Source organism: Rhincodon typus, unplaced genomic scaffold (assembly GCF_021869965.1).
Source record: "Rhincodon typus isolate 14 unplaced genomic scaffold, sRhiTyp1.1 hic_rhity00005245, whole genome shotgun sequence".
Taxonomy (NCBI): domain Eukaryota; kingdom Metazoa; phylum Chordata; class Chondrichthyes; order Orectolobiformes; family Rhincodontidae; genus Rhincodon; species Rhincodon typus.
In genome coordinates this window covers 4,186-10,923 of record NW_025970883.1, presented here as the reverse complement: position 1 = coordinate 10,923, position 6,738 = coordinate 4,186, and the positions used below count along the sequence as shown (strand labels likewise).

General features: G+C 40.6%; 1 long non-coding RNA gene across 1 annotated transcript; it reads right to left on the bottom strand.

The window, feature by feature from the left end:
- Positions 1–2,562: 2,562 nt before the first annotated feature.
- LOC109916726 lies at positions 2,563–5,888 on the bottom strand. The gene is made up of 2 exons (XR_007261527.1): positions 5,818–5,888; positions 2,563–3,977 (listed from the first exon to the last, which is right to left on the bottom strand). It is a non-coding gene; the product is annotated as an uncharacterized LOC109916726 (long non-coding RNA).
- Positions 5,889–6,738: the final 850 nt, after the last annotated feature.

Sequence of the window (6,738 nt, the reverse complement as noted above, 5' to 3'; positions counted from 1 at the left end):
TTGTTGTCTCTAATGTTCTGAGGACCCAGGTTCAAATCATATCGTTGCAGATGGTGGAATTCAAATTCCTAGAGTCAGAGCTGTACAACATGGAAACAGACCCTTCATTCCAACTCATCCATTCTGACCAGATATCCTAAATAAATCTAGTCCCATCTACCAGCATTTGGCCCATATCCCGCTAAACCCTTCCTATTCATGTAGCCACAAACCCATTCATATGCCTTTTAAATGTTATAATTGTACCAGCCTCCACCACTTTCTCTGACCTCATTCCATACACGCACTTCTCTCTGCATGAAAAAAAGTTGCCCCTCAGGTCCATTTTAAGTCGTTCCCCTCTCACCTTAAACCTATGCCCTCCAATCTTGGACTCCCCTACATCAGGGGAAAAGACCTTGACGATTCACTGTATCCATGCCCCTCATGATTTTATAAATCTTCATAAGGTCATCCCTCAGTCTCCAACATTCCAAGGAAAACTGGCCCAGCCTTTTCAACCTCTTCCAATAGCTCAAACTGTCCAACCCTGGCAACATCCTTGTAAATCTTTTCTGAACCCTTTCAAGTTTCATAACATTCTTCCTATAACGGAGACCAGAATTGCATGCAGTATTCCAAAAGCAGCCCAACCAATGTCCTGTATACCTGCAACATGACCTCTCAACTGCTATACTCAATGCACTGACCAATAAAGGCAAGCATACCAAACACCTCCATCACTATCCTGTCTACCTGGGACTTTATTTTCAAGGAACTATGAACCCACTCCAAGACTTCTGTTCAGCAACACTCCAGGACCTTACCATTAAGTGTATAAGTCCTGCCCTGATTTGCCTTTCCAAAATGCAGCACCTCACATTTATCTAAATTAAACTCCATCTGCCACTCCTTGGTCCATTAGCCCATCTGATCAAGATTCCTTTGTACTCTGAGGTAACCTCCCTTCGCTGTCTACTACACCTCCAATTTTGGTGTCATCTACAAACTTACTAATCATACCTCCTATGCTCACATCCAAATCACTTATATAAATGACAAAAAGCAGTGGACCCAGCACCGATCCCTGTGGTATACTGCTAGTCACAGGCCTCCAGTCTGAAAAGCAACCTTCTGTCTTCTGCCTTTGAGCTAGTTCTGTATCCAAATGGCTAGTTCACCCTGTACTCCATGTGATCTAACCTTGCTAACCAGTCTACCATGAGGAACATGTCAAACGCCTTACAGTAGTCCATGTAGATCACGTCCACTGCTCCACCCTCGTCAATACTCTTTGTTACTTCTTCAAAAAACTCAATCAAGTTAGTGAGACATGATTTCTCAAAGATAAAGCCATGTTGACTATCCTTAATCAATCCTTGCCTTTCTAAATACATGTAAATCCTGTCCCTCAGGACTCCCTCCAAGAACTTGCCCACCACTGATGTCAGGCTCACTGGTCTCTATTTCCTTGGCTTTCCTTGCCAATTTTCTTAAATAGTGGCACCATGTTAGCCAACCTCCAGTCTTCCTGCACCTCACCTGTGGCTATCAATGATACAAATATCTCAGTAAGGGGCACAGCAATCACTTCCCTAGCTTCCCACAGAGTTCTAGGGTACCTGATCAGGTCCCAGGGGTTTATCCAGCTTTGTGTTTTTTAAGACATCCAGCACCTCCTCCTCTGTAATATGGACATATTATAACTTTAATTCAAAAGGTAATCTGGAATAAAGAGTCTAATGATGACCACGAAACCATTGTTGATTGTCAAAAACCCAGTGATTCACTAATGTCCTTCAGGGAAGGAAATCTGTCATCCTTACCTGGTCTGGCCTACATGTGACTCCAGATCCACAGCAATGTGATTGACTCTTAATAAGGGCTGGGCAATGAATGCTGCTCTAGCCAGTGATGCCCACATCCTTAAATGAATTAAAAAAAACAAACAGCTGCCATGGTGGGATTTGAACGCATGTCCCTGGAGCATTAGCCTGGACCTCTGGATTACTAGTCTAGTGACATTATCACTAAGGCATACTAAATCGCTCATTGTCAGGGGATGTCCTGACTAATCGCTGCTTCCTTTATTAACCAATTTTTTTCCAACGTTATTTTCAAGTTACTTCTCTGTCACCAAAGTGGCTGTTGCCTCAACCCACTGCTTTCTATAATTTGGACTGTGGGAAAATGAGCCACAGATATATCCATGCCTTCCAACATCAAATGGGGGCAAAAAAATTCCAGAAACAGCAAATATCTGTGGAACGTAAATTTGCATCCAAAAGGGTTAGGAAATAACTACTTGTTTCAATCTTTCATTGCCAAGCTTTGGCAGTCGTTGTGAAAGGGTACAGGCCTGAAAATGTTTAGCTCTGTTTCTGACCCCACAGCTGCTGAAAATCTGCTTGGTATTTCCAGCAACATTCTAGTTTTATTTAGAATACAGATGTAGGCATGCATTGTTCTTTTTTTTAAAGTGAAGAACTGCTATTTAATAAGAATTACCATACTGCAGCCTTCATCAAATATATAAGATGACCTCAACGTATTTTTACTGGAGAAAACATCTGTGATTACTAGTTTCTCTAAATATATATCTTAGATATTTTATTTCTTACCAATTTTCTACAAAAGTTTGGAACATGTTCACACACTGTATACAGACATTTGCACGTATGATATGTTTCCCAAAAGAGCCCAATTCTCTCCCAAAACTATCAAAATCTGATCGAATGAACCTAGAACCTGACAAGTAACAGAGGCGCAGTGTGCAGGTGTAGGAAGGGATTGTGCCATGGGCTGGAGAGAGCAGATTCATTTCTGCGATTGCTCACAAGTTTAAAACCTTGAACTCAGAAAGGCAAGTCCTGAAACAAAGGCTAGAATCTTCATAAGTGCATGTCAATGCAAAATAAAAACTGTGGGGTGCAATAAGCACTTGTCCTCAGCCTTCCAAACTGGCACTGACAAGGAGGCCTGACAGTGGGTCCACTTGACTGTGGATTTAAGAAACATTCAGGAAGGGTCAGAACTAAAGAAAGCAAGTTTTTAAAAAAAAAAGAGGAATGGACTTGGTAGCTGGCTGGAAAGTGGTGGGTGGGTGAGGGATAAATGGTAGCTGGGACATGCCAAGGTTAGCATGGGGACCTATCATGAGCACTAACGGACGAAGACACCTCAACAGAGAGTCAGCATCCTCAGAGGGTGCTGCAGTCTCTCGCTATGTGTTAGCATCTCTGGCCAAGGACACAAAGGACAACTTTCTAACGCAACACTTACAGGACTGTCTCTCTCTCTCACACACACACACACACACACACACACACAAAGAATGGCTGCTTAATTAAGGTTAAGGCGACAAAGGTGCCAGGGCCAACAGAGCCATACCCTGATAAATGTCTTCTGAACAGAAAAATAGAACGGAAATAAATTTCAGTATAAGGAAAGGGGAAGTTTCACAGTAGTTCTTTGTCTGGACTGAATTAACATAATATCCACGATTTTCTAGCTTCATGCTGAAACAGGTCACTGTTCATACATAGATTGCAACAATGAGACATGAATGGGCCGACAGCAGAAATTCATCCTCACAATTTTGATTTGTAGCAATCAGTTTCAGAATGGCATCATTTTGTCACAACACTTCTGAGGAATTCAAATACATTTTTCCCCATTTGGCCCATTTCTTGTCCCTTTTTTTGTATAAAGAAGCGAATTATTTGTTCCACACTATCAAGTGCTTCCTGCAGAATCATAAATCTCTTGAAACAGCTGCTTTCCACAGTCACAGACTGTCACACGTTGTAGTCTGGTGCCTTTCCCTGTGGCTGCCTCATCCGTGTCTGCAGAGTAGCAAATGCAGCCACTGTGACGTGAAACAGAATTTGCCAGGTATTGCGAAGTTCATGCAGGTACAGATTGCACAGGCAGACTAAACCAAACATCAGAAAAGATTTCAAATTCCTCCGTCCGCTGTAACATGCTAGAAGGTAACACTGAAAACAAGAAAACAGAGATTAAAGAGAAACATTTTTTGAAGATTTAATTCAGATACAATAAACCTGGTGTAATAGCAGACCTCCAATCCATGACATCAACTGGGCTTTCACCAGTAAGAAACAGCACTTTCATTTATCTAGCTGAGAATAATTATCAACTAATTTAAAACACAACTCTAAAAAGAGGTGAAACTATTCCAAAAATTAGGTACTTCAATTGCAGGGAGAGACTGAAGTAGCTGAATATGCTTACACTAGAGAAATTTATTTAAGCTTTATTTATTTAATTTACTTAATTAATTTAAGCCTTGATTTAAACTTTTCAAAACTTTAATAGGTAAAAATAAACAATTGAAAAAATGTTTGACGTAACTGCAAATTCTAAGCAGGAGCAGCGAGTCAGGTTTGGAAGACGGGAGGTAAACAGGCTTCACATAGCATAATCTCACACAGGATCAATCATTTGCAAGGTCAGCTGCATGAATTTTAGTCAGATTTTACTCATGGGTCAAGTTGGACAGAACATGACATTAATTTTTTTCTTTCTGCATTGCACAGTTGAGCACAAGTATGCCTGATGCATTTTTGTTCCAAACTACAGCTGAATCTCAACATTCAGCACCACTTCCACTGTATTATTTACTGCCGTGTTGGATAGCAGAAAGTTACAATTCAAATAGCACAATTAAAAAGAAATCAAAACTTTCCTAAAACTCTTCCTAAAATGCATTTGGGTCCTGGTTTAACCAAGTCACTACTTCTGCCTCACCCTCACATCAATTCATGTTACAGAACATGGACAACCACACAAGGAAACAGTAAGACCATAACAAAACTGTAAAATATTGGAGTAGAATTAAGCCATTCGGCAATGGCTAGTATGTTTCTCAGTCCCATTCTCCTCCCTTCTCTGCATTACCTTCAATCCTGTTACTAATCAATAACCTACCTATCTCTAGGTTAAAGACAATCAGAGTTTGACAGGAACCTGCCTAGTATAATTTACCACAGGTACCTGAGAATATCACGAGGAAAAGATTTGAAAATCTGCTTGGAAGGTGGCTGCTGTGTTCACCCAGCCAGAATCAGTGCACCACAGAAGTTGTTCATTAGCTGCTACACACTCTGGATGGGACACTGAGGATGTGAAAGGCATCGGGCTATGTTAACACATATTCCACTTTGCTTCCTATTTGTACCACTCCTGTGCAGCAAAACAAAGTTCAATATAGGTGACAATAGCAAAATCTTCGAAGAAGTGACCAAGGGTATTGCTGATAGAAGTTTTGCTGACTGGAAGTATACATTACAGATTAGAATAAGTGATCTAATAACGTTGTAAACTGCACTTACAATTACAGCAATCCTTTGGACATTTTAAATCTCATCCTTCCAAAACAAAAATCCTTATTCATTTCTTCGTTATAACATCTAGCTAGTCAGAAAGGTCCTACATTATCTATTCCTCTTGGCAACATGCCCAACCTGTTGATTGCCCTTTGCGTAAAGAAATATTTTAGAACTACACCTGCCCTTCATTACACTGAATCTATCCTGATGCAGCTGGAATTGATATTTACTTTCAATAAGACATCAACTCTCTCATTTAACTCTGTCAGGTCCATGCGAGACATATTTTTCAAAGCTACAGGCAAGAATGGTAACAAGAACTTAATGGTATTCAATAAAACAGACATTCTAGCCGAGGGGATTTCTCAACAGCTTGGTTCAAAGTCTTGAACATAAGGACACGTTTTCACATGCATCAGACACCTGGCTGCCCCCCCAAAAAGAAAGAGAAGGTTCACCTGAAATTGTTCAGTAACTAGGAACTTACCTGATACAAACATGCAGCAGTACCAATGAAAAAGACAGCAATGTTGTTGAATTCCTCCTCATCATCCTGTTTAAAAATAATTCGGTGTTATTCAAAGATGGAGGAACAAACATAAAAGGCACTGAAGATAATATTCTATTCTAAAAACCGCAGCGTCTACATCACAAGTTCTTCCAGCTGTTAAGGCAACACAGTCAATGTCATTGTTCAGAGTAACAAGTTTTTTTTTGTTTATATTTTTATATTTCTTTACAGGTCGAACTAAAATAAAGAGTGACTTGAGGGACATAGATACCAGCTGACAATATTAGTTATATATCACAGAGAAATTGCTTAAATTAAAAAAGAAAATAAATGAGGGGAACTGGACGTGTCATTTTACCCAGAACTTCAGTTTGAACCTGGTCATAGAGACATACAGCACAGAAACAGACCCTTCATTCCAACTCGTTCATGCCAATCAGATATTCGAAATTAATCCAGTCTCATTTGCCAGCATTTGACCCATATCCCTCCACACCCTTCCTATTCACATTCCCATCCAGATGGCTTTTAAATGTTGTCCACCACTTCCTCTGGAAGTTAATTCAATACATGCACCACCTTCTGCATGAAAAAGTGGCCCCCTAGATTCTTCTTAAATCTTTCCCCTCTTACCTTAAACCTATGGCCTCTAGTTTTGGATTCCTCTCCTTGTGGCGGGGGGCGGGGGGGCGTGGAGAGAGGGAACCTTGACTATTCACCTTATCCATGCCCCTCATGACTTTATAAACCTCTTTAAGGTCACCCCTCAGCCTCCGAAGCTCCAGGGAGAACAGTCCCACCCTGTTCAGCTTCTCCCTATAGCTCAAACACTCCAACCCTAGCAACATCCTTGTAAATCTTTTCTGCACCCTTTCAAATTTAACAACATCTTTTCTA